The sequence below is a fragment of the Equus caballus genome, chromosome 23 (assembly GCF_041296265.1).
Source record: "Equus caballus isolate H_3958 breed thoroughbred chromosome 23, TB-T2T, whole genome shotgun sequence".
Classification (NCBI taxonomy): domain Eukaryota; kingdom Metazoa; phylum Chordata; class Mammalia; order Perissodactyla; family Equidae; genus Equus; species Equus caballus.
In genome coordinates this window covers 20,122,139-20,148,886 of record NC_091706.1, presented here as the reverse complement: position 1 = coordinate 20,148,886, position 26,748 = coordinate 20,122,139, and the positions used below count along the sequence as shown (strand labels likewise).

The following is a 26,748-nucleotide window of genomic DNA, read 5'->3' as shown; positions in this document are numbered from 1 at the left end:
GTAGATTAGTGGTTGCTTAGGGCTGGGGGGATGAGGGGAGGGAGAGATGGCGGCTAAAGGTCACAAGGTTTGTTTTTGAAGCCATGAAAATGTTTTCAAACTGACTGTAGTGATGGTTACACATGTCTGTGAATATACTAAAAACCATGGAATTATACACTTTAAACAGGTGAATTGTAAGGCATGTGAACTATATTTCAATAAAGCTGTTAAAACAAGGCAAGGACACAAAAAGAATAAGCACTTGAGGATGACAAGGAGAGGACAGGACAAAAGATGTCAACACATTTTTGGAAGGTGGAAATCCAGTGGGGGTGTGGTAACTAGCAGACTAGCGGAGCAGACGAAATGCCAGCAAACCAACTCACATCTCAAAATGCCAGAAGACCGAAGACCTGGTGACACCAAATAGGAAAGAAATTAAGGGTTCCATGCTGTACACGTTGAATTTTTTGTTCTTTTTCTGTTTTTTTGTATTGTGTATAATTTTTAAAAATCTTTTTTTTGGGGGGGGGGGGTGCTCTTTTCCAGTATTTTGTAACCCTGTTGAAATGTTAGCATGCTTGAAATAGGCAAAGAAGATCCTGGGTTTGTTGCCTGGGACAGAACCTAAGTTAACTGTTTTAAAGTCACCATTGTGCACTTCTGGGGTCTAGGTATGCTGGTGCTGGCAGCTGCTGGAATCAAAGCCACAAATCTCAAAGGTTAGGTAAAATTCAGGACAACAGTCAATGGCTCATTTTTAAAACATATTTATTTGGAAATAAACTTGTGGAAAAGTTGCATGGATGGTAAACAACCACACACCCTTTATCCAGATTTACCTGTTAATATTTGACCCATTTTCCATCTCTCTCCTCTGTCTTGGTCTGTTTCTGTCTCCTTCCCTCCCTCCCCTTCTCTCTCTATATGAACACACACACATATGAAAAACATGCATACATTCCTGAATATTTGGGAATACATTTCATGCATCATGCACTTTCTCCTTGAATATTTCATTATTTATTTCTTAAGAAAAAGATATTCTTACATACGGCAGGTTATCCCCTTCAGCAAATTTAACATTGGCATAAAACTTTTAACTAATCTCCCATTCATATTCCACTTTTGACAATTTATTGAGTAATGTCCTTTGTGGCTTTTTTTCTCTTTTTTTGAGCCTCCTTTACAGGATTCAGGCTACAATCACAAACTGCATTACTTGTCATGTGTCTTCGGCCTCCTTTAATCTGGATCAGTTTCTCAGCCTGCCTAACAACAGGGCCACTTTTGAAGACCACGCTCAATGTGCCATTCTTATAATCCCCTCTCACCTGGAAATTTTTTCGGTGGAATTAACTTGCTCAGACTTTAAAGCATGTTTTCACAATTGCAAGTCCTGGGGACCTTAGGGGAAGTTAGGACCAGATGTGCTACTAAAAAACAATGCTAGAGGGGCTGGCCCGGTGGCTTGGTGGTTAAGTTCGGTGTGTTCTGCTTCACTGGCCTGGGTTCAGTTCCTGGGTCTGGACCTACACCACTTGTTGGCCATGCTGTGGTGACGACCCACACACAAAATAGAGGGAAACTGGCTGCTAATGTTAGCTCAGGGTAAATATTCCTCAAGTAAAAAGAAGATGATTGGTCACAGATGTTACCTCAGGGAGAATCTTTCTCAGCAAAAAAAAAAAAGCCAGAGATGCAAAGATATGTGGAGGGATTTTACTGAACAGAGATGCCTCCTGCAGTACAGGTAGGGTATGTGAGAGTGGTGAGCTTGAAGTGTACCTTTCTTTTGGGAGGAGACGATGGTGAAGCTGTGGATGCAGGAGAAGACAAGTCAAAAAACAAGCTGTCGTTACTGGTAAACCCTCTCACATGGGATGGAAAGGACTGTCTACAGCCCAGACTGATTCTTCAGACTCAGCGAGGCAATGCAGGCAGGCAGAGGGAGGACATGACACAGGGCTTCATTTCAGCAGTTTAGCACTAAATAATGAAGCTGTAAAATTTATAACTATTAAATGACTAGCTAGCATGGGGAGATGAAATAAATACATGTACACCATCAATAAAAATGACACTATTGTTTAAAAAGGTATAGAGATACCAATGGGAATTTTGGTGAAAAGACAGAAAGTAGAAGCGAAAAAAACCATAAAATCTTTAATGGAAGAAGTAACCATAGGTGTGATTAAGACACAGGAGCCAGCCCAGTGGACTACTGGTTAAGTTCTGCGTGCTCTGCTTCGGCAGCCTGAGCTCAGTTCTTGGGCGCAGATCTACACCAGTTGTCAGTGGCCATGCTGTGGTAGTGTCCCACATACAAAATAGAAGAAAACTGGCACAGGTGTTAGCTCAGGGAGAACCTTTCTCAGCAAAAACAAACAAACAAAAACCAACAAGTATTGTTAAATATAATGACATTTATGCTCACTAGAATTTATGCTAAAGAGAAGCCCACTCCCTAAATTAAGATGAGTTTGGTCCTGTGGGTCATGGTCCAGCACAACTGCTCTGTAAAATTAAGTAAAAATTAAAAATGTTTCAGGGAAAGAGGGGATTTGGCAGAGAGAAGAGAGAGGGAGCAGCGGGGTGAGACACTGTTTGGGTGGAGGGGGCTAGATTTGAGAACCCTTAGGGGCTGAACAGCCTAAGAGGGATTTGGGGGAAAAAAGTACTACTAAAGATTTTCAAGTTGTTTGCCGTGGGTCCACGGGTGAGCCATGCCCTTGTCTCCCTCTTTGTCATGTTTTCTAATCATTGGTACAGGCTACTCTGCTCTCTCATGCTTCTTGGTGAGAGTGGATTCTTTTGAGGAGATATTGGGGGTGGGGCTGCTGCTGAGTATATTTCTGGTTCCTACAGGTAAAAACACATTAAGTATCAGGGGAAGCTGTAGGTGAGGGCAGAGTAGATCTTGGGGGTGTAAATTCCTGGGCAAAGCAGACTTTCAAAGATGATGTGGGGTCCAAAGGGAGATAATCAAGCAGTAAACGGTCTTAGGTAATAGCTGGGTAACAGGTAGAATAAATAGAAAATTTCACCAAGGTAAATATATGGTATGGTGAACGGGTGGAGTTGAAAGGTAGGTTGCAGGTATCTAAGGGGCCCTGGAGGTATGGACAGATCTGCTGGGCTGGATGGTGGGGAAAGGGTTGTGGGTTCATCTCTCTTGTGTTGTCCCCTCCCCTCCCCTCAAGAACCTTTGGTGTCTGTGCTAAAGCTCTGTGATGTGGGCCTGGAACTCTAGTCTAGAATGTGCACTCTTAATGCCCAGCTGCCTGAGGCAGCAATGCATTTCCCATGACCTGGACCACCTTCCCTGTCTGAGGAGCCTTACTGCACCATGGCTGAGCTCCAGCCCATCTTCCTAGGTATTCCCATCCTTGCCTTCATGGGTGAGATGGTGCTCATTCTTCTGTCATTGTGCTACCTAAAGAGAAATCCATGTTTCCCAATATTTTGGAAACAGAGATGTCAATCAGGAAAGTGAACCAGAGTCCCTCAGAGATATTAAATCTTTCTTTTCAAACAGGTGTGTTCAATGCTATTAATTCCCCCCTAAGTTCTGCTTCTGCTGCATCTCACAAATTTTGATGTCATATTTTAATTTTCATTTAGTTTAAAATATTTTTTTTTCCTCTTGAGACTTCTTCCTTCACCTGCGTGTTATTAGTGTATTTAATCTCCAAACATTTTGGGATTTCCAGCTATCTTTCTGTAATTGATTTCTACTTTAATTCCACTATGGTCTGAAAACATACTTTGTATGATTCCTATTTCATATGTGTTGAAGTGTGTTTTGTGGCCCAGAATGTGCTCTATCTTGGTGAATGTTCCATGTGAGTTTGAGAAGAATGTGTATTCTGTTGCTGGAGGAAGTATTACACAAATGTCAATTAGATCAAGTTTATTGATGCCGCTGTTCAGGTCAACTATATCCACACTGATTTTCTGTCTGCTGAATCTGTCCATTTCTGAAAAAGAGGTGTTGAAGTCTCCAACGGTAACAGTGGAGTCACCTATTTCTCCTTGAAGTTCTACCAGTTCTTACCTCACATATTTTGAGACTCTGTTGTTAGATGTATATATGTTAAAGACTCTGTGTCTTCTTGGAGCACTGACCCTTTTGTTGTTATGTAATGCTCCTCTTTATCCCTGATAATTTTCCTTGTTCAGAAGTCTTTGTTTGAAATTAACACAGTTACTCCTATTTTCTTTTGGTTAGTGTTAGCATGGTACATTTTCCTCTGTCCTTTTACTTTTAATGTATCTGTATTTGTATATGTAAAGTGGGTGTTTTGTAGACAACATATAATTGAACCTTGTTTTTTAATCCAGTCTGATAGTCTCTGTCTTTTAATTGGTGAACGTAGACCATTTACATTTAGTGACGTTTTAAAAAAATAGTTAGATTAATATCTACAATGTCTGTAACCATTTACTATTCATTTTATTCTTTTTCCTTCCCATTTTTTCTACCTTTTCTGGTTTTAAACAAGCATTTTATATGATTCCATTTTGTCTGTTCTCTTAGCATACTGATTATCCTTCTTTAAAAAAAATATTTCAGTGGTTGCCCTAGAGCTTGTAATATACATTTACAACTAATCTAAGTCCCATGAACATTGTTTTCATTCATTTCACTTATCCATACACTATAAACATGTAATACATCATCATCATCATTATTTTTATTAGGTCAATTGAGAATGAGAAAAATAAAGGTCCTATTTTACCTTCATTTATTCCCTTTTTCTCTTTCTTTCCTTTATGTAGATCCGAGTTATCATTTTCCTTCTTGCTGAAGAATTGTTTTTAACATTTATTGCAGGGCAGGTCTGCTACTGACAAATTCCCTCAATTTTTGTTTGTCTAAGAAAGTTTTTATTTCTCTTTCACTTTTGAAGTATAATTTCACTAGATAAAAAATTATAGGTTGATGGGTGTTTTTTCTTTCAGCTCTACATATTTCCCTCCACTCTCTTCTTGCTTGCATGGTTTATGATGAGAAGACCACAATTCTTATCCTTGTTCTTCTAGATCTAGAGTTGTTTATTTTCCTCTGGATTCTTTCACGATTTTATCTTGTGATTTCTTACAGTTTGAATATGATATGTCTAGGTATACAGTTTTTTAGTATTTATCTTGTTTTCTTCTGAGCTTCCACAATCTATGGCTAAACTATCATTAATTTCGGAAAATCCTTGGCCACTATTACTCCAAATATTTCTTCTGCTCTGATCTTTTTTCTCCTTCTGGTATTCCAATTACATGTACGTGAAACATTCTGAAATTGTCTCACAGTTCCTGGATATTCTGGGTTTTAAAATTTTTAACAACTCTTTTCCTCTTTGCATTTCAATTTGCAAAGTTTCTGTTGATATATATTCAAACTCATGTGTTCTTTCCTTGGCTATATGTAACCTACAGATGAGTCAATCAAAGGCATTCTTCATTTCTCTTACAGTGTTTTTGGTTTTTAACATTTCCTTTTGATTCATGCTTAAGAGTTTCCCTCTCTCTGCTTACATTCCTCATCTGTTCTTGTGTGCTGTCTACTTTTCTACTAGAGCCCCTAACATATTAATCATCGTTATTTTAGATTCAATGTATGATAATTGCAAAAGCTGTGTCACATCTAAATGTAGATCTGGTGCTTGCTTTGTCTCTTCAGACCGATTTTTCTTGCATTTTACCATGCCTTGTAATATTTCGTTGAAAGCAGACATGATGTATTGGGTAATGGGAACTGAAGTAAATAGACCTTTAGTGTGAAGTTTTGTTCATCTGCCTAGGTGTTAGGGTGTGTTTAATATTTCCTGTAGCTGTACACGTCAGAGGCTTCGATTTCCTCTAGTGTCCTTGTTTCTGTCTTTCCTGGTGTCTTTAGGTTTCCCTAAATCTCATCCTTAAAGAGAGCCTATGCCTTGTAGCTCCTTCAGCCATGATCCTTTCACTTCACTGGTGTGCTGTGGATGTGGTGATAAGGTGTTGGAGGTGGGGATATGATTAAATCTCAGCCTTTTAGTAGGCCTGTGTCTCTGGGTTGTGATGTTCACAAGGGCTTCTGTTTTATTCTTCTTTCCACTCTTTATATGAGACAGCAAGGCTGGAGGGGGTTGTAGTTAGGTAATTCCTTTCTCCCATGTGGGATAAGGCTTGGTAGTTTTTGCCCTGCTAAGTAGGCTTCTGTTATGGAGAACATTCAAGGGATATTTCAACATGTTTTCGAAATGGTAACTTTCTCTCTCCCAACCCTCCCCCACCAGAAACATCAGAGTTTCTTCATGGCTCTTCACTGTGAGAACATGGTGGAGCTCCCAGTGGTAAAATCTGTGAATAAGCTGGGGGCCCCAATAAGAGAGTGACCCCAGGAGTTTCTCACTCTCATGCTAGCCCACACACATCCTTGAGGATTTGTCAAAGTGTCCCTTTAAGTGTTTCTACCACTTTATGACTCTAGTATTTCTGCTCCACATGAGCTGATCTCGACTGCAATTCACCCCGTCTGAAGATTCTGGGTAGTCGTTTGCCCTGTGACATCAATTCTCTGAAGGCTCCAAGAAAAGTAACTGATTTACAGTTTGTTCAGCTTTTTGCTTCTTCTAAAGACTGGAGAGACGACTCCAAAGCTCTTTAAAATGTCAGAGCTGGAACCGGAAGCCACCTCTCAAAAAATGATTATTTACTTTCCCATTCCTCTTCCCACATTGCTAAATGAGTTTGGTTTGGTCAGAGAGACAACTAAAGAGGGAAGTCTGAGGACAGGATAGAATGTCATTCTTTTAGGGGAAGAGACTGGGCAGAACTAGGGGTTAGGGAGGACTAAGGTTTCCAACTGAAGCTCACAGACCATCTGGGTGTGGTGGAGGATTCCAGAATAAAACTCCATACAGTGATTTCATGGCCATGGATTGGGTTATTTAGAGAGTTTGGGATCTATGCAGGAGGACAGAGTTCCCAGCACTTGATCAGGAGTCACATTCCCATGTCAGGCATCACTCAACCAAGCCTCCCTTCATGTTGAGCAGGTCAGGAGAGCAGGGCTGAGCCTCTGAGTAGAGGCTGGAGTCTGAGCTCTGTCCAGGACACAGGGTCTATCTGAGGGAGCACAGTCGTGACTGTTGGCCTCAGAGTCTATGCCTTCCTTGAGCAGAGGACTTCTGACTCAGAATATCAAGTGTCAACCTCATAGACAAAAATCCTTCTTTGAGTTTTTCAAATAAAGAAAAATTGAAAATATTTTAACACCTTTAAAAATTACTTGAAGGAAGGAACACAAAGTTCTGTTAATTAAGGTAGAGAGTCATGTTTTTCTTGGATAATGGATATCTGAGTTTCCTAGAGAGAGAAGGGAAAGAAATGAGCCCTAGCCCCCAATGCTTTTCTTTTTGTTCTCAGCGTAAGGGCAGAGCCAAGAGAAGGAAAGGTGGAACATCGAGAGGTAAGGTTCTGCTTATTCCACCGGAGCTCTCCAAGGGTGACCCTTCCCATCCTTTCCATGAGGTCTCAGGTCCATGATCTCTGAGGATGTCAGTTGCTAGATACAGTCCCTCTCAGGAAACACAGCCCTCAGAGGAGAGGCTCATAGGAAAGCAGTAAGAACCAGAAACACTTCTCAGATTCCTGCTCAGCCCATCCCCGGGCATGAAGCAGTGATGGACCTGGGCAATGGGTGTTGACCAACAGGTGGCCTTGTGAGATGTCGAGAGTCAGAACTTCTGTCTCCTGACCTTGTGAAAGTACTTTGACTTCTTGGATGACCAGATTCCTCTGTGAGGTAACCACTGACCTATGTTCCTCACAGGGTGGTTTTGAGCACCTCTTGGCATTATATATACACACACACATATATACACATACATGAAAACCCTTTGTGAATGATAAAGCAACATACATATGTGAGCCTTGTTATTAACATTAACCATGTGATCTTGAATCCTAATTCTTGGGGATCTCCAAGTCCAATCTACCAAGGGTACCATAAAGGACATTCTACTCTGCCTCCTGAAAGAGCCCTTTTCTTCTATCTTCATCCTTCTCCTGGTTTCCCAGGTTGGAGAGACTGCCAGAGCAAAGCAGAGGAGGCAAGTAAGGTGCTTTCTCTTCTGCAAAGGTGACTAAACATAACCCTTCTTTCCTGCATCCCTCTTTCTAGCAGAGTCTGTGAATTTCTAGGACCTCAGTGAAGCCTGGGATTGTCACGGGAGGGAAAATCCTGAGTCAGAATGTGAAAGCCTTTGGGAGAAGGAAGCAAGTTACATTGTGAGATCAAGCAAGTGAGGAAATGTGAAAGGACAGTATACACTGGGCGCCCTGACGTCTGCCAGACCTGCCAGGTCCCATACATTTGTTCTGGTTCTGGCTGCAGCTTTGTACCTCCTGTCTCCTGCAGTCCCCTGGGCCAGCATCATGATATCTTCTGCCTTCATCAACTGTTATGTCTAGACTCATTCCGTGAGTTGTGTAATACTGCAACTGCTGAGTCAATTGGCTGAAGTGCCTGGAGGCCCTGGAAGATACTCCTCCCTCTATGTCCCCTTTGGCTTCCACAGTTTCTGTGACTGAGTCATTTTCACTCTGTCCTCTGCCTTCTCAGCAGTCCCTCTAGGAGACCTAACACTAGCCCCTCTACCTGAGCCTTCCTCACCCACCCGCATTCTCTAACCTAACCTAATGACACCCTTAGCTGACTTTCTTTCACCCTCACCATCAGGTCTCTCTATGCCACCAGAGCCTTTTCCTCCCTTGGATTCCAAATTCCCAGACTATTCCCCACCCCAGCCCCTGCCTTTCCTCCTCTCCTACCACATGACACTCAGACAGTGGATCCTGTTCTCCAATTAAAGCCACTTTATCTCTGCATACCATCTTCTCTCTTGATCACACCCTTCCCCGAGATATCAACCCTTTACCAGATTTGTCCCAGACAAGGAATCCCACTGACTGATTGGCCTGTCATCACACACCACCAATCCTGTTTCACGACCACCACACTGCCCATTAACTGTAACTCAATCTAAATTGACTTCCATCCTATTGAGGCCTGTTCCAGAGAAGTCATCTCCAGATAGCCCTGGTAGGTTGTCCACTTGTCCCAACTATCAGAGGTCCTGACCACTCAAGCCTGTCAATTTCAGAATCCAGTTGCTGGCAGGCTCACGTTAAGAATATGTTGTTTCCCACATTATCACACTGAATGTCCCTCACCGAAAATATCAGTTCCCCAAGATTCTAAACCATCATACCTTAAAAAACAGCTCCTAAGTGAGATAAAGTTTCAACTGGAGAGTGAGGAGCATAGCCAGGCTCAAGACATGTCCTTTATTTCAGATAGCTTGCCTTCTCAGTCCTCCCTGACTCAGTCCCAGAGCATTTCCAGTGGGGACACGGGAGTTTCCCAGGTGCTGCACGTCCACCTGGAGAACACCGGGATCAGCATGGAGCAGCAGCAGGAGCCCTGGGTTTCTAAGTGTGTGTCACGGAAGTTCCCGAATAAGAACTTCTCATCAGCTGCAAAGAGAGTGAGGCCTCTGAAAGCTCCAAAGCAGGAGAATGTGGAAGTGAGGACTCAGGAGTAGGGACATCTAAAGCCAGAAAGAAGAGCCACTCTATCGAGGACAGAGAATTAGAGGGCACTTCCCCATCTCTGTCACAGAATGAACAGTTTCCTCCTGAAGGTTACCTCAGAAAAAAGAGGAGGCAATTTCTTTTCAATGGATCAATTCCAAGAGAAAAATCATAGGGCAGCAAAGTCCCCAGCAAAAACCCAAGTTCATGTCAACCTTTGTGCAACATGAACACCCAGCTGAAAGCACAGCTCTCTCTGTGAGCTGTGGGCCTCCTGAAGCTCATGAACTCATGGCAACCAAGGGGAAGATCCTAGAAGAGAAACTGGCATGTGGGTACAAACCTGAGGCCATGGGGTTAAGTCAGCAGAAGGAGGAACTGCAGACCCAGTAGAGCCTGACAAGGGACATCCCGCCAACTACGGGGCTCTCTCTGACTCCCAGCCAGGGGAATGGGCAAGGACCACATCCTACAGCCAAGACCCCGCCTCTGCTGACCAGAGTAGTTTATAAGTGTTAGCCAGAACAGAGACAGGATCGGACATCCCTGGAAAGTTGGAGCCTTCAAGGATCAGTATTTATGCCACAGTCAACCTCCTTCCCCGCCTTCCAGGGAGTCTATGCCCCATCCAAGCCCCAGCTGCATGCATCAGGTATGCCAGGTCCCTCCGGTCACCGCCACCCCTGAGGAAGGCACTGGGTTCAGGGATTTGACTCTTCTATTCAAACAGAAAACGCTTCTCCAACACTTTCAGGGAGGAAAAATGTCCCCAAAGAAATCATTCAGTCCTTGTTGAGAAAGCCTCACAGTTTTCATGAGAACACATCCTCTGATGAGAACAATGGTTAGCCACAATCAAGAAAACTGATCCTCAATTTTTTCTGCTAACAGAGAGTGGTGTTCTCTGCATCATGCACTGGGCATGTAGGTTTGGGGTACTCTGGGGCTTGTGCTCAGGGAAAGGAACGAGGAGGTCAGCTCTAACTGATTGCCTCTTTTGGTTTCTAAAAGATGACCAGTCCCTTGTAGGGGACCTGACAGTGGCCGTCTCACTTTTATCCTGGGTCCTTTATTTGACCCAGCTCAGATGTCCTCTATTTAAAACACTTTATTCTTTCATAAAAAGTACAAAAAGTTTACTCTAAAAACTTTAGTCCTTTTCAAAGTGGGCAAAACCCTTCAAAGTCCAGAACTTGGCACTTGGCTCAACCTGTCTTTCCATCTGCTCCCTCACTATCCTGAACTATACACAGCGGCAGGGTGGGATGCTTTCCTCTGGAATAATACAGCCAGAATTCCCCCTTGTGGCTTCAGAAAGTTTTGGAATTGGAAGTGTGAGGTGGTTGGGCCCTGAGGTGAGTGGTAGGGGGAAATGTTGCTCTTGGATCTCTTGGTGAGGAATAAATGTCACCTGTTCCTAAGAGTCCTTCTCTCCCTCAGGAAATCTGGGGTGTGGGCCATGTCTCTACTCCTCACCTGACCCTGATGAAAATGCGGAGCAGTTCACCTTTCTCCTTCCTCTACCATTCCCAGAACAGTAGGGAGAATGGAACTTGTAGCTCTGAAAAGGATCAGAGATACGAATATTTTCCTGAAAACAGCGGCTTATTTTCATTTAGAAAAAGTTGCTGACTCCAGAGACTCTCACAGGTGGGCAGTCAATGGGGGGCTGTGTATGGATGGGTTTTGCGATTGTGGACACTGGAGTGGCCAGGGCAGAGTCTAGGAACTGGGTGAGTCCTGCTGAAGAGTCTGTTATACGTAGGGTGTTAATCTGTCTAGAAGGTATATTTTGAGATCTACAAAGAGGTCTCCTAGCTTGTGAGGGACGCTGAAGATCAGGAAGAGCCGCCCCTCAGGTAAACCTCTTCAGGAGGCCTAGCTTGATAGCAGTATTGCAAGACCAAGAGGGCAGCTGGCCATCTCTGAAGGAATGGTCATCGGGCAGCCACCCAGGATATGGGGGGAAAAGAAACAGAGAGTAAAGAAAATGCAACGGTGGAGTGAATGTGAAAGGAAGAAAAAAAAGGAGAAGGGGAAGAATGAGCTCATCATCACTCTTCATGACCCCATCCTGGCCATGCACTCCACCCAACACTACCTAGGCCTCGCCTCCTGGAGACTGATCTGGGCTTAGTGGAGCAGAATGCTACCACTGCAGCATAAGAGGATGTGGGATAGTCTTTGAGCATGAAGACAGTTTCTCCAGGGAGACTGTCAGAGAGGGTGTCCTCCTATTTGCTGCCCGCCTTCCCAGCCATGCTATATCTTACACCAAGGTTACAGTAACTTAGGGGTGTATCTATTTCTATGTAATGGATACCCCAAAATTTTGTGTCTTAAAAAAACACATATTTATTAACTCATAGTTTTTCTGGGTCAGGAGTCCAGGCAAGGCTTACCTGGGTTCCCTGCTCCAGGGTCTCTCACAAGGCTGCAATTAAGGTATCAGCTGGGGCTGGGGTCTCATCTGAAGGCTCAACTGGAGAAGGACATAGTTCTGAGCTTGCTTATATAGCTGTTGGCAGGATGCAGCTCCTCAAGGCCTGTTGGACTGAGATCCTCAATTCCTGGTGGCTGTGGGCTGGAGTTGGCTGGAGGCAACCCTCAGTTCCTTGTCCTGTGGGCCTCTCCAACACGGAAGCTTGCTTCACCAAAGCCAGGAGAGAGTCTGACAGCAAGACAGAAGTCACAATCTTTTGTAAACTAATAATGGAAATGACATCCCATCACCTTTCCCTTATTCTATTAGTCAGAAGCAAATCACTAAGTCCAGCCTACTCTCAAGGGGAGGGGTAATTACCCAAAGGTGTGAATATCAGGAGGCGGGGATCATTGGAACATTCTCAGACGTCTTCCTAACACCAGGGTTTCTTCTCAGACACCCCACTCAGTTCACTGAAGCAAAAGTGGCCAAAGGTGCCAAGTGGATCCTTGTTCTCATCCATATCCATGTCTTCAAGGTCAAAGCTGCTTAAGAGCTGAGTGGAGTGGTGGCTGAAAAACGTCAAAGAGGTTGGAGCATCCAAAGAAGGAGAAAAAGGTGGCATGGAGGTAGAGGTGGTGTGGGGTCATCATGAATGCTAAAGTGAAAGGAGCCCTTAGAACCACCTGACTCATCACTGCCAGTATTCAGACTTAGAGCGGAGGAAAAGCTAGGTGCAATATGGCTCACCCTGGCTCCATCTCAGTCTCTCCACTCTGCTCTAGCTCCCAGACAACAAGCCTAAAGAAGCAACCTTCAGCTCCTGCAGAGACAGCCAGGCTTATAGAGGAAGCAAACCCTACAGGTTGCATTTAAACCCAACAGGTTTAATTTCTGCTCTTATTAATATATTTAATATAACATATCCATCATTTCAAATTTGATCCTCACAGTTTGAACATCAGAATGACTCACACAATCGATGGCAAAGCCAGTACTAGGGAACTCAGAGCATGTCACTCCCATTCTGGGATGCTTTCCATCTACCCACAGCCCAAGGACTTCTAACCAAGGGGAGGTGGTGGCCCAAAGGGGCTGATGTACTGGCTAGGATCACATAACAAGTCACACCTGGTGCCCAGATACTTGCTTCCATTCAGAGAAACACTGGATGAGACGAGACAGAATTTGCACACTCAGCACATCTAGGAAGTGACCTGTCCAAATGAGATGGTAGCACTCTCCATGAGTGATCCCATACTCTTGTTCTGCTTCCAGGACTGTTTTCCTTGTTCCCAGACTCCTGTTCCTGTGGAAAAGCAGGACTGTAATCAAAAGAAGGAAAGTTTATCAGCTGAACAGTAATTGGAGAGATGAGGATCAATTTCTCTAGAAAAAGGTTTCATGTGCTTGGTTCCCACATCCAGGGATCACAGCATTGTGCAATTTCAGGGGGGTCTCATTTACATATTTCGTGGTGCCTGAAGAATTATCACTGACATAGAATGCAATGGTAATAGGCTACCTGAATTTTTACAGCCTCAAGCCCACACTCCAAATCTAACGTCAGGACAAACAAAATGCATGAATTGACTGGTAACTTAACATGGGTTGGGCAGGAACCCCAGATCCCAGGTTCAGGCATTGTGAATTTCTCCTGTGCCAGGTGTTGCCTAAGGGAATCAGCTTCCTTGAGGCAGCTTTAGTGGGGATTAACACTGAGAACTGTGCCCCCATTTGCAGTCACAATGAAGGGGCCCAGACTATGAGAAGGGGCTCTTCTCTTGAGCGCTTTCTTCTAGAACTTCCATTAGCTCTGGATCAGAGCCTTAAATTAGGCTATTTTCCTGGGGTTACAAGGACATATTCAGTTTTCATTAAGGAGGCCAAGTAGCAGCTCAGAGACTTCTGGAGGCTGCCTTCTTATCTCCCATGAGAGTGAGGGTCTCTTCCTTCCTTCTAGGGGCAGCAGGGGGCAGGGAAGGAACTGACTATTATGCAAGTTTAACAATGCTTCACTGTGGGAGGGCGTTGGGCTGACAATGACAAGAGGGGGCAATATTCCTCTAGTGATTCTTGCCCAGCTTGAGGCAACTTTCATTTGAAACAGGATAATTTACCAAGCTATTGATTGCTGTTTCTACTCCCTGCCAGAGTGGCTCCAGAAGGAATAAATGTTATCTTTCCCCTTTTGTCTTACAGGAAGTTCTGGGCTTCTGGTCTCAGGGGTTATTAATGGCTTTCATGTTTCCTGACCCCGAAAAGAAGTTGTGATGCACCTGTTCTACAGTCCTGTCCAGGCCGTCATGTGGGAGGAGGAGTTAGCTGGGTGTCCCCAGGAAAGAGGAGATAGGGGTTGACACAAGTGTTGGGTGAAAGGAGAGTAGCCTAAAGGTAACAGCGGCTCCAATGCCTTGAGAGTAAAAATGCAGAGATGAGTCCCTTAAGTGGGTGGGTTCTGTGTGGAAGCCCTCTAGGAGACAGCACAGGTTTAACAGGATCAAGTGATGTTGCTGAGATGACTAATCATCAAGCACCATCACCCCGAGAGTTGCAACAGACACTGCATCGCTCACACTTGGCACAGAGGCTGTGCAGCCACTGGCCTGTTAATTGGCCAGATGGGCTTAGACAATGAACATCCCAGGGGCAACCCAGATGGACCCAATATCACAGGCTCTTTCCTACATATTTGTTTCACAGTGAATATTAAACTAAATAGGCAAAAGGCTCCCAGTAAGGACCAATAATGGCTATCTTCTTACTCCTTAGAATGGGGCTTTGAGCCAGATTTAATTTAATTTAGATTAAGTACTGCTTGTTGCACTTCAATGTTGCGGAACAATGTTATGCTGTTTTTTGTGAGGAAGATTGCCCCTGAGCTAACATCTGTGCCAATCTTCCTCTATTTGATGTGGGATGCCACCACAGCATGGCTTGATGAGTGGTGCTAGGTCCACACCTGGGATCCGAACCTGTGAATCCTGGGCTGCTGAAGGAGAGCACTCGAATTTAACCACTAAGCCCCTGGGCCGGCCCAAAGTTATGCTTTTATGTATATTATGCCGTCTAATCTTTACAACCCTTTGAAACAGGTTTCTTTATCATTTTTTACAGAAGGGCATGACCTGAACGACAGGCAAGGTAATATATATTTAATGTGCTAGCACACGAGAGGGAGACAGGGATGGAGAGCCCCCTTATACTGTGAGGGATTCTTTGGATATAAATGACAGCAAATACAAAGAGGATCTGTTGATTCAGGCACCTGAAAAAGTCTGGAAGTAAGGCTGCCCTCAGGCAGGAGGATTCATGCTGGGGCTCAGTTGACGCCATCAAGATTCAGTTTCTATCCATTTCTTGGCTCTATATTCTGGACTGGCTTCACTGCAAGACTTGCTGTCTGGCAAGTTAGTAGCTACATCTTCCAAGTTAAAGTGCAGCTTAAAATGGGTTGTCTCTCTCACTACTCCCTTCAAAAATCCCACTGTGTCTTATTGTCTCTGGTTAGGACACATGCCCATCCCTGACCAATCACTGTTGCCAAAAGCATGGACCAATCTTTTTGGCCAAGCCTGAGTTAAATACCCACCCTTAAAGTAAGAGTGTCACGACAGACAACTCCATGTGCACTTGAACTGAGACTTAGAACTGAGTTAGTTCCCCAAAGGGCAATAGAAGGACTATTTCCAGAAGATGAGTGAATGCTGGGTGTCCAACAACAACAACAAAAAAAACAAAACAGATGTCTACTACAGCCCTCTTTCTCACTGCCCCACTTCTGCCTTCTTGTCCAGAGTCATGCCATGGACTGAAGCTTACAGCTGCAGGAAATGCCAATTCTGTGGAGATCTCGGGACAGGAAAGGGGCCCAGGATAGGAACTCAAAGTGGGAGGAAGCAGTTAGAGGCCCCAACATCCATGTGGATAGACCATCCAAAATCTGGTCTCTCACTGAATACCCCTCCTCATCTCAGAGCCCTTTATCTTCATTCCAGGTCAGTTGCGGCCATATCCTAGAACTTATCACCAGGAATGCTTCCACATTATGAAAGAAGATAGTCTGACATTCCACCCTTTATCCTCTCAGCTTATGCCCTCGGTATACCAATTCCTCAACCTATTCAGGAACTACAAGCCACTTTATACTTTCCCCTGTCCATCTGACAACTGCTGTCTCCATTTCCTCCCTCTTCAAGGAAAATTTTATGGTCCACCACTTAACCCCAGGCCTTAACAGCGCTACTCTAAACTGCCTACCCCTTTCTCCTTTCAGCTGTCCTGCCTGGCAAAATCCACGTCTGCCTTTTTTAGACCTGCCTTTGAATAAGCAGCTGATTCCTCTTGGATGAAATCACACGAGTGAGTTTTGGGTCCCCATAAATGTCTGTTCTACAGCTACTGGTCAGCTCCACCACTGCATGAGAATCTGCAGTCACTCCTCCTGTGTTACCATGTGCACTCTTCTAACCACGTGGAACACCCAGTGGAGGCAACAAACAGAGTCCCTGCCTCGGTGGAGCTTCTGTGCCTGTTTTCTCAGCCAATTCTCTTGCCTAAGTTCTCACAACGATTTCACTTTCCTACAATGTGTCCACACTTCTCACTCCAGCACACATGCTGGACCACCACAGGGGAATGAGAAGTCATCACATGGGAAATTTTCATCATAAAAACTTGAAAATAATAACAAAACAAAAATACAATCCCCATCCCCTCTTCCCTTCCCATTATACAGACAGTTTTCCCTCAATGCTTTCCTTGATCATCCCTAGCTGGGATCTGCCCTTGCTTTCCAATTCACAACACTTTTACCACGTGTGGAGTATGTGGCTTAATTATCTACCTTCTCAGAGGAGCAAGACCATGTTTCCCTGATCACAGCCAGGGACACCTAGCAGACATCAGAATCCTCTGGAGGAACATATAGGCAAAGGGAGGGATTCCTAAGGGGAGGCCCGGCCCAGAGTGCTCTGGGGGTAGGGCTACATCCGGTGGCAGGGCCTGAAAGGCTGTTTGAGAGGTCTGTTCGGCTTAATGATGGCAGCACAGGCCAGCTGGATCCTGTTTCCATTGCTTCTCGAAGACAAAAGTTGAGATTTAACTCAAAGACAGGTTCTCACAAAGGTTTCTGGATGCCCAAGTGACCTTACCCCCTGCCCTGCCCAAAGGGTCCTTCCCTCCCTCTGCCATTTCCATCCAGGCCAGCCAGGCCTCGTGCCTTCTCAGCCTGAACCCAGACTCAGGGCCCGGCCTCAAAAGATGCTTGGAGGTCTGGAGGCGGGGCTGCATCTGCCAGACACTGCTCCTTTCCGGAGGGAACTTGAGGGAACTCCACCGAGGTGATCACAGTAATAAATAGAGTAACAATATTGATGACTGTTAAGTCTTCACCTTGTACTGGCTACCTGGCCTTGCACAAGTAACCTAAGTCTCAGATCTCATCTATTAAGTATGGAGATACTAATACGTGCTAACAGGGTTGGCCCCGAGAACTGGAATGAGCAAGTAAAGAGCTCTGAACAGTTAGAACAGTTAAATTTCTAACCTCAGAAGTTTAACAGGTGTCACCTATGATTACCATTCCCTTAAAATGCTAGACCTCCTCTTTATCATTTTAGAACTATCAATTTTCCACTACGTCCTTCCTTCCTTCCTAACAAATACATTTATTTAGTACCCACTATGTGCCAGACACTGTGCTAGACTCTGGAATACAAGGAAAAGCAAAAAGAGGTAGAGTTCCTGCCTTCCTGGATCTTACAGTCTAGTGAGCAGACCAAGCAGAAATTAGATAATCACACAAGTTCATGTAAATGTCCTGTATTACATTCTATGAGGGGTTCATGAGCTGGTTGATGGTGCCAAGGGAGTTTAAAACATGGGGATCTGGCTTAACCAGGGAGGAGAGGGTCTTCCTCAAGCGTCTCTCAGGAGCTGATAAAGGTTAAGAGGTAAAAGGGGAGTAGGAGACAACTAGGCAAAGCAGGGAGGGAGGAGTGCTCCGGGCAGGGGACTCTGGGTGATGGGAGCAGACAGTGTGGAGGGAGGAATGTGATGCAACAAGAGGGAAAAGCACAGAGGGCACAGATTATGCCGATCTCTCTGGGGCAAATCAACTAGTTAAGTCTTTGGAGCAATGGGAAGGCCAGGGGAAAATTTTAAGTTAGGATTTATGTGTGTGTGTAGGGTATTCCAATTTTAGTAGTATTATTTGAGTTTCCAAAAGATTACCGTGAGTGAATTACCATGAATAAATACCGTGAATTAATGAGTTACTGTGATTTAAGGTGAAGAATGGTTTGGAGGGGGATAAACAGGATGGGAGAGGCCAGTGAGAAGGCTACTGCAGTGATCTACGAGAGATGACGTCAGCATAGAATATGCTGGTCGGGGCCAAGGTGGAGTGATGAGGATGGATGGGAGTGGTATTTAACAAAATTCCTAAGATTTGGAGATGGATGAGGTTGAGGTTGGGGCAGGGAGAGCTGGGTGCATTGGATGATTTCATTAATTCTGAGATGGAAAATTTTTTCTTTTGTTTCCCTCCAGTGCCCAGGAGGTCTAGGTTCATACAACATATGGGGTCTTTTATAGAGTTGCAAGAGTCAGCAGACCCGAAACATTTGAGAAAGGCCACTTGGGCTGCTGATTAGCCAAAATTAAAGAGGAAGTTGATCTTTAACCCTTGTCTTTGTTTTTTCCAGCTGCAGAAGTCAATTTTGGTTGCTCTCTGACTCAAGTAAACACCACTCCCTGTCACCTTATCCCTTTGAGGGTCAGTTCCACTTCTATAGTTTCAGTGGGACATGATTCTCACTGACAGTAGAAAGTTTGGCACCCAGAGCTGCAGCTGTGAAAATACTTTCTCCTCTCCAGAATTATTAGTACTTCTAGGAAACACGTCCTAGTGCCAACCACTCACTGGTCCTGAAGTGACCCTGTTATTGGAGGAGGTAGTAAAGGAAATGGTATTTCCAAAACCCCAGGTTGCACCCTCTGGCATCAAAAGGTGTAAGCGATAAAATGCTCACTAGACTTAAAGACCGGGGAGTAAACAGGGGCTGGATGCTCCCCAGACTGTCTGTGTGTGTCAGCTCAGTGAAATAATCCAGGAGCAAGTGTTCTCCTCAGTGGAATAATTAGACGACAGAGGTGGTCAATTTAGAAAAGCTAACTATCTTCTTCTGGCCTGCTTTGGAATTTCTGTTATGAACAAAATCCAAGGCAGATTTAAGAGAACAGGACAAAGACTGCTAGATGTTGAACTGGAATGGACCCATGTTTTATTCATCTTTGTATCCAAGCACATCCACGGTGCTCTTCAGGTGATAGATGCTCAGTGAATGTTGGTTGGTTCAAGGATTCCTCTATGTTTTCATGGAGTATTTCTATGGTATAGAGAGTTAATCATTTTTTGCCCCACTTGGTAGAGATGGATGCTTCCTGTACTCTGTATTTATTTTAAACAGTATTTAGCTATGAGGATGTAATAAAATGAAATAATAAGGAAATCAGTTTTAGCATGATTTTACATATACAGATAGATATACTTTCTGACAAGGTGCACATATGGATGCTCTCCCTGGAAGATGCCTTTGCCACCTAAATTGCACCAGACTGAGGTTAGTGATGTGAGAGGAAGGGAAAGTAAGATAAAACTCACAGCTTAATTTCTAGACAGGATTGTGATTTAAAAAATGAATTTTGGGTGCTTCTCGTGTACCTGGCACAGACACTGGGGATTTAGTGGTGGTTTCTGATTTGACATGACCCAGAACAATGGTTCTACGGTCCCCTGTCCTTTAAGCAGTTGGTCTGTTCTCTTGATCACTATTCTGTACTTTCCCACCAGCTCCCCATCAGGGCCCCATTCCTTCTGCTCTGTCCTGGTGGAACAGTCCCTTGACCTCCATTCTTGCACTATTCTAGTCTCAACTTCTCCTTGTTGCTAGATTACTCTGTTACCAGTTGTCAAGTTGTGGTTCCCAGACCAACAGCATTAGTATTGCCTGGAACTCATCAGAAATGGAAATCCTTGGCCCTCACCCTGGACCTACTCAGGAAGGAACTCTGGCTGTGGGGTGGGGCCCAGTAATTTTGTTTCAACAAGCAGGTAACCTCCAAGGCGAGAACCACTGCTGTACATAGAGCTCAGTGCTGAACATATCACCCCTTCGCCCAGCACCCTTGACCGCCTTCCTGCCAACAACCACGTGAGTGTGTGTGCATGTCCTTCTATCCAAGCCCCTCTGCAGTCGAGCACCAGCTCATGTGTCCCTATCCCTGGAGGTGTGTTCCACACTGTCATCCTCATGGGTTACCTGCTCCTCCCTCTGCTCTCCTGCTTCTTCTGTGTTAACGTTGGGTCCTCTGCTAGGAATGCCCCCTCTCCTCCCTCTCCTTGTAGAAACCTTACTCATTCTTTAAAGCCCACTTAATAATGTAGGTGAGGAAGACATTTCCTCTACCCGCTCTGGGTTCTTCTGGCTGGAGAAAGAATTAAATTCACATGAGACAGAATAACAGGAGAAAATTAAACAAAGCTTTATAACATGTATACACGGGAGAGGCTCAGGCAACCTGAGCAACTCGCCAAAATGGCTGAAGCCACCACCTTAAATATCATCTTCAGCTAAAGACAAAGGAGGATGTTGGGGGTGGGGGGAGTTGATCATGGGAGATTACCACACAAGTACAGTAAACAAGAGTCAGGTTATTATGCAGACTTGAGTCCTTGCCTTCCACATTGCTAAGTTTCTAGAGATAAGATCGTCCCTCCTTACTGGTACAGAGAAGGAGACACCTTTACAGATGGAGATTTCCTTTACAATGTAAATGTCTCTTAACAAAAGGTAAGTAAATTCTACTTTTCAGAGTTTCTTTCCTGTCTCCAGTTTTTAAAAGTAACCAGGCCAAAATAATCCTCACGCCAAGAGAAATATCTTGGGGTGGCCAATTCCAGTCCGCCATAATAATATTTATCTAAGTAATTCATACCTGTGCCTTTAAAATCAAATAGTACTGAAGGGTTTACAAAGAGCCACAACAGGCCCTCTCCTACCTCACAACCCCAATCCTTCCTATCCCCCCAGTTCCTTTCCCCACTGAAACCACATTAGCCATTTCTAGTGTAGTTCTTCTTGCATTTACTTCTACTTATATAACTAACAGGTGAATACTTCTACTTAAAAGTAATTTTAAAACATTATCTACTAACTGCTTGCCACGGTAGATAAAATTTGAACACTAAAATTGTAGGTGGATAAAATTTGATTGACACTCCATTCCCCTCGACTCTTCTCAGTCTCACCTCAGTTAAATCTTATTCATGCCAAGTCCATCTTGTATCTCTCAATGCATGTCCGACCTCCCTACCCTTGTGTTACAGCCACATTTGTATGTGTGTGTCTCCCACACCCACTGGGTGGTAAGAGCCAGGGAAGTCTAAGTCTTTTACTTTCTCTGAATTCTCCCAGGGCAAAGCACAGGGCCCAGAATGTAGGTACACATGGAGTAAATGTGACCAATTTAACCATAAAGTAAAATATCTGCCTGACTTCTGAAGCTTGGTGGTGTGACAACAGTACTAGGAATGAGTCTTTCCTTCCCAAAGCGGTTCTCCAACATTATTGTGGGGAATAGTAAACTGGAGTCAGGAGACTTGAGCCAGACCATCTTCTTGCTGACTTCTTCTAAGACCTTGGGAAAGGCACTTAACAGCTTTGCTTCCATTCTTCCATCTATAAATTGGCAACAATAATAGCCATGGGCAGAGTTGTAGGGAGGACCAAAGGCAACAGCACATGTTATCAAATATAAGTCATTGATTCCTTATGTTTAAAACAAAAAGGCAACCCCATTATCTGGTTGCACACAGGGCTCTAAGGAACATTAAAAACAACTTTTAAATAGAAAACTTCATTTTTAGATTATCCAGAGGGTCTTTCTTCCAAAATAAGTCTAAGATTTTGCAGGGGAAATTGTATTTTAATCATCCAAAATTTGAAGCAAGAAAATTCAAATGCTTAGGGCCACTTGACTATTCTTACTTTAACTTCTGTGTATTCTTACTTCAACCATTTTTTAATATGATTATTTTATTGACACCATGTTGCTTTATAACATTGTGTAATTTCAGGTGTACATTAGGATTTGAAGGGCCTTCAAGCCTAATCTTGGTTTGATGGTTGAAAAAGAAAATCAACCAAAGGCACATTTTCTAAGCCCTTATCTGGCCCTATCCATTACAGCAACGTGAGCTACTGTTCTATGAAAACTAATTAAACCTTAAATGTATAACCAGCTCTCAATCACCAAGCTTAATGGGACTACATGCACACATAATTATATCTTACATTTATACAGTGATTTTAACTTCTTCAATGCACTTTTCACTGTATTGTGTATAAAAAACATGAATTTTTTGAAATCCACAAAGTTAAAAAGAAATCTTAGAAATCAATTAATTTCAACTTTGTACCTTTCTAAAGTTATTAGAAATAGTAAAACTGTCTAATAGTACTTTCATCTCCCTACTCTTTTCTTGACCCCACTCAACTAAAGGCAGAAATGACTGAAAGATCTGGAGAAATCTCCAGAGACGAAGCCAAGGAGGGAAGGAAGCCAAGGACCCGGGCCATCCACAAATTAAATCATTAGCTCCAGGATAACTGAGAATAACTGACTGTGTGACTATGGCCAGAAAGTCCAGAAAGAGATGAAAAGACAAAGGAAATGACATGTGAGTAACAGTATTTATAGGGCCTGTCACTGTCATTCTCTCAACAAACATCATTGAGCACCTACTGTATGCCAGGTACTTTCAACAAAGAGGATGGCTACAGCAATGAACAACCCAGGCAAGACTGCTACTCTCATGTAGATGACCTTCCTGAACAGTGCAGACAAACAACAAACAAGAACACAAACACATAAACAAGATAACTTCAGGTAGCACTAAGCTCTGTGAAGTCCATAAACACAGGAATGTGATAGAGCCCTGGGGAGAGGATGCTGCTGTAGATAAGGTCGCCCAGAAAGGCATCTCAGAGTATCTGAGCTGCAACCTGCAAGAGGAGCCCACCCTGTGGAGGTCTGCTAACCAGAGAATGGAATGAGTGAACTCACCAAGTATGCTAGAGGGAGGGGGCTCCAGGCCAGCCACAGGGGGGTCCAGGCCAGGCACAGTTCTGTGGCTACTCACGTTGTGTTCTTTAGAGATATTGCTAAAACCTCTCTAGGACCACTGAATTACTGCCTCTACAATGGGGGTTGCTCATACTGATCACTGTGACAGGTACTGTGAGGAATAATGGGTTGTCATGAGGAGCTACATAAATGCTGACTAATGATCACAATAAGAACCTTTCATTCAAGTCAGCACCGTGATAGGCAGATCACACTTAGATGCCTCAGCAAGTGTGGAAATTAACATGACTGCTCACTGTGCACACCAGCACCATCCTTTGAAACAGAAAAAATAAATGAGCCGATGGTCCTGATATTCAAAGTGGTTAGTGATCAACTAACTGGAGAGAAAGCTGGTGTGTGAAGTGTAAAATGGGAGCAGGAAGATAATGGCACATCACAGCCCAGCACAGGCAGAGGGTAACTAGTGAATCAACTGGATGCTTGCTGCTGCACGTGTCCTCTGCTACAGAGTGGTAATTCTAACCTCATCAGGAAGAGGTGCTGTCAAGAAAAGCCTGGCAGAGGGGAAGCGGGGTGAGAAGGAGCCGGATCAGCAGCATCTCTGGCAGCAGCCCCTTCTGGCCCACTTGGCCTTGGTAAGCCTCCCTGGGGGAAGGACTGAGCAGCCCCACCTCAGAAGGGCACCAAGGAAGTGGGGAGGGAGAAAGGGGGGATGAGCATTGCATTGTCTCCTTTCTGGAATGAAACATCCCAATGCCGTCAGAGACTTCAGTTGTCTTCACAGCTGAGCCTCCCAACACAGAGATATGAATCCAACCCATAATTTCAGAGGAGTGTTTTTCAAACTGCAGGTCCTGACCCATGACTGGATTGTGACAAGCACTTAATAAACAATGAAATAAAATGGAATAAATAATATTAGAGTACATCACATGTAATAAAGGGAAGTAAAGTTTCATAAAACTTTTGTGTTAGCTTCGTGCAGGTGTGTGTGTATACTGCTTTATATAAAAATTACTTCATATTTTTTTTGTGAGTTGCTGTCAAAAGAGTTTGAAAGCCCCTGCCTTGGATTTAAAGCTATCTGAAACAGTTTTACAGTATACCAGTTTGAAATGAAGCCCCAACAGTATATTTAAAACATAAAAGTGTAGATAGCTTTTAGTTACATATTTTAAGGGGAATGGCAAGTTACTTTTCCTTCGAAGTCTAGCCCTGGGATGACTGGGCATTTTCCAAAGGGCCAGGCACCAGTTAGCCCAAGAAATGGTAGGAGCCCAAACGCTCTCTCCTTGGGAGGCCCTGAGGTACAGGATCCTCATCTGATCTGTGATGCTGCTGTTGCCCTGCTGCAGTGGCTTGGAAGTACTGTCTCTTCCCTAACCAGATCAGAAGGACCCAGTTTGCCCAAGGTCTCAGGCTGCCAGCAAGATGGTGGGGCCTGCCCGGTGGCACAGCCGTTAAGTGCACACCTTCTGCTTCGGCAGCCTAGGGTTCTCCGGTTCACATCCCAGGTGCGGACATGGCACTGCTCAGCAAACCATGCTGTGGCAGGCGTCCCACATATAAAGTAGAGGAAGATGGGCAGATGTTAGCTCAGAGCCAGTCTTCCTCAGCAAAAAGAGGAGGATTGGCGGCAGATGTTAGCTCAGGGTTAATGTTCCTCAAAAAAAACAAAAAACAAAAAAAAGATGGCATTGCACTTCTCCCCTATTCGTGGGACCTGCACCCAGCTTGGAGAGCTGGAAAACTCCACCCTTACCTCCACTCTTGGCTAGAGAACCTCCCTTTTCCTTCCCACTGGGTCCTGGGAAGATGGGAGGCAGCAGTAATGGGTACCTGTGTTTTATCCACACCAGGTGAGTCTGTGTTTTTGTGTGAAAGCCGAATCAAGTAGAGGAGAGTTCTATCCCTGGAATCAGAAAATGAATTCTTAATTAGAGTAATGACCAATCTGCTAATGAGCTTTGGGGACAGACGGCACATCTTCCTGCAGCTGATGGATGCCCCTTTTAGAGCATCTATTATATCCTCCCCAGGTCTTCACTCAGCTGGGCTCACACACTTCAGAACCAAAAGAATTCTCAGGGCAGGAAGGGACCCCCTCACTTTTCTGGCTCTTGCCTCCTTGACATTTTCCAACTTCTCACTTTGCATTCTACTCTCTCTGCCATTAAAATGGCCGTCTATTAAACTGATTAGTGGAATCTGCCATATTGTATTGCAACTTTTTCCATCTGCTTATGGTTTTTAATTTTTTTCATAGAAAGCTCTGACCTAAATCTTTTACTCTTCTTTTATTATGCTTTTATTTTGACCTTACTACTGCTGAAAAACAACCAAACTCCATCATCACTGCCCCTCATCCTAATCTCCATCAACACTCTCCTGTTATGCAGGCTTTTTTATATACTCTCAAGAGGGAGTGAACAAAGATGGACTAAATTTTTACACAGGACTTTTTTGTTCCACATGTGACATTTATTTTCAACAGGAGCTTTCAGACAAATTAACAAAGCAAGGTAAAGCTGTTACCAACATTAGAATCTGATTTCAAAATATTTTCTAGAGTCCAAAACGTGGCATAAAGCAGATTCCTATTTAAGAAAAAGAGCCTCATTATAAGTTGTCATGAAGACCCTGAGACTCTCCTATAAAGCAGTGCTATGGGAGGATATGAGGCACAGTCTCGGTCACCCCAAGAGTTAATTTAAATGGAGAAAGTGTGGGGCTGGCCCAACAGCTGAGTAGTTAAGTTTGTATGCTCTGAGACAGAGGGAGGGATTAAGGAAGCAAGGAAGAAAGGATACAAAAATTAATGAATAAATAAATGGAGAAAGTGAGATCGTCTCCCAAAGCACTGGAATTGGTTTTGCCCTGAGCCTCTCCTTAGCTTTAAATTCTTATAATCACAGAATATAGAGAAGGAAGAAACTTGGTGTTCATTCTAACTGCCCCATTTTAGGAAGCTGGATATCGAGGCTCAGAAGCCTGAGGTCATTAAGATAATTCAGTTATTTGGCTGGTTACTAGGACGAGGGTGGTTTCAGAAAGGATGCAGAAAAGTGAAACTACTTGAGAGCTGTTTAGAGACTGTAATAATCAGCACTGACTGGTTGGTGGTGGGATGAGAGATTGGATACTAAGGGAGAGGGAAGATTCAAAGATGTTGCTTGAGTCTTTAGCTTTAGCATCCATGCAAATTGGAGGCATTCATTTTGAAGGAGGACATAGGAGAAAAAGTATCTGCAGAGAAAGACTGCGAGTTTAGTTGAGGAGTGCTGAGTTTTGGGCACCTTTGTAAAATCCAAGACAATGTACTACAACTGAACATACACAGGAGAAAAACCAGGAGACTACTGAGTTCTCAAAGTTTAGTAGAGTGTCTCTAAGAGGATGTTATCATCATCCACAGCTGCTGTGAGGTCAAGTGAGACAAAGATGGAAAGGTGTCTATCAGGTTTAGCTGTAAGGAAGTCATTGTTGACTTTGGCAACTCCTAGAAGAAAACAGAGGGAAAAACCTCCTTGATATCAGTCTTGGGAATGGTTTTTGGATATGACACTAAAAGTACAGGCAATAAAAGCCAAAATAAACAAGTGAGATTGCAT

At 43.9% G+C, this 26,748-nt stretch overlaps 1 long non-coding RNA gene across 11 annotated transcripts in view; it reads right to left on the bottom strand.

The window, feature by feature from the left end:
* Positions 1–26,748, bottom strand: part of LOC138920321 (uncharacterized) — a 76,519-nt gene that overhangs the window by 39,017 nt on the left and 10,754 nt on the right. For 2 of the 11 annotated variants that reach the window (XR_011431304.1, XR_011431302.1), the window contains exons 4-6: positions 13,115–13,292; positions 12,362–12,555; positions 11,961–12,229 (exon numbers count right to left, since the gene is read on the bottom strand). This is a non-coding gene — a long non-coding RNA (uncharacterized lncRNA). Of the gene's footprint in view, positions 1–3,878; positions 8,227–9,293; positions 9,502–10,651; positions 11,484–11,888; positions 12,230–12,361; positions 12,556–13,114; positions 13,309–26,748 lie in introns of those variants that run through there. The other 9 variants (XR_011431308.1, XR_011431298.1, XR_011431300.1 and 6 more) reach the window with 8 other exon arrangements.